Here is a 269-nt window from a genome sequence, read left to right on the forward strand (position 1 = left end):
AACCTGGTCCTTGAAGACGAAAAAGGATGAAAGCCGGTTCTGAGTGTAAGGGTTCAACCGGAACCAGGAGGGTCAAACTTAGCTCCCCCCACGAGTTAAGGCATGGTACGGTCCGAGGAAGACCGGCGCATGCGCGATGACCACGTGGTGGGTTTTGTCCGGACTAGCCCAGTGGTGACTGCGCCTGCGCACTGAGGGGTGGTGAGCTCAGTGTGTCACGTGGGCGTTGTGCTGTTTGTGCAGTGCTGCGGGGGGGGGGGGTTAGAGGC

Source organism: Gavialis gangeticus, unplaced genomic scaffold (assembly GCF_001723915.1).
Source record: "Gavialis gangeticus isolate Ggan-Ray unplaced genomic scaffold, GavGan_comp1, whole genome shotgun sequence".
NCBI lineage: Eukaryota > Metazoa > Chordata > Crocodylia > Gavialidae > Gavialis > Gavialis gangeticus.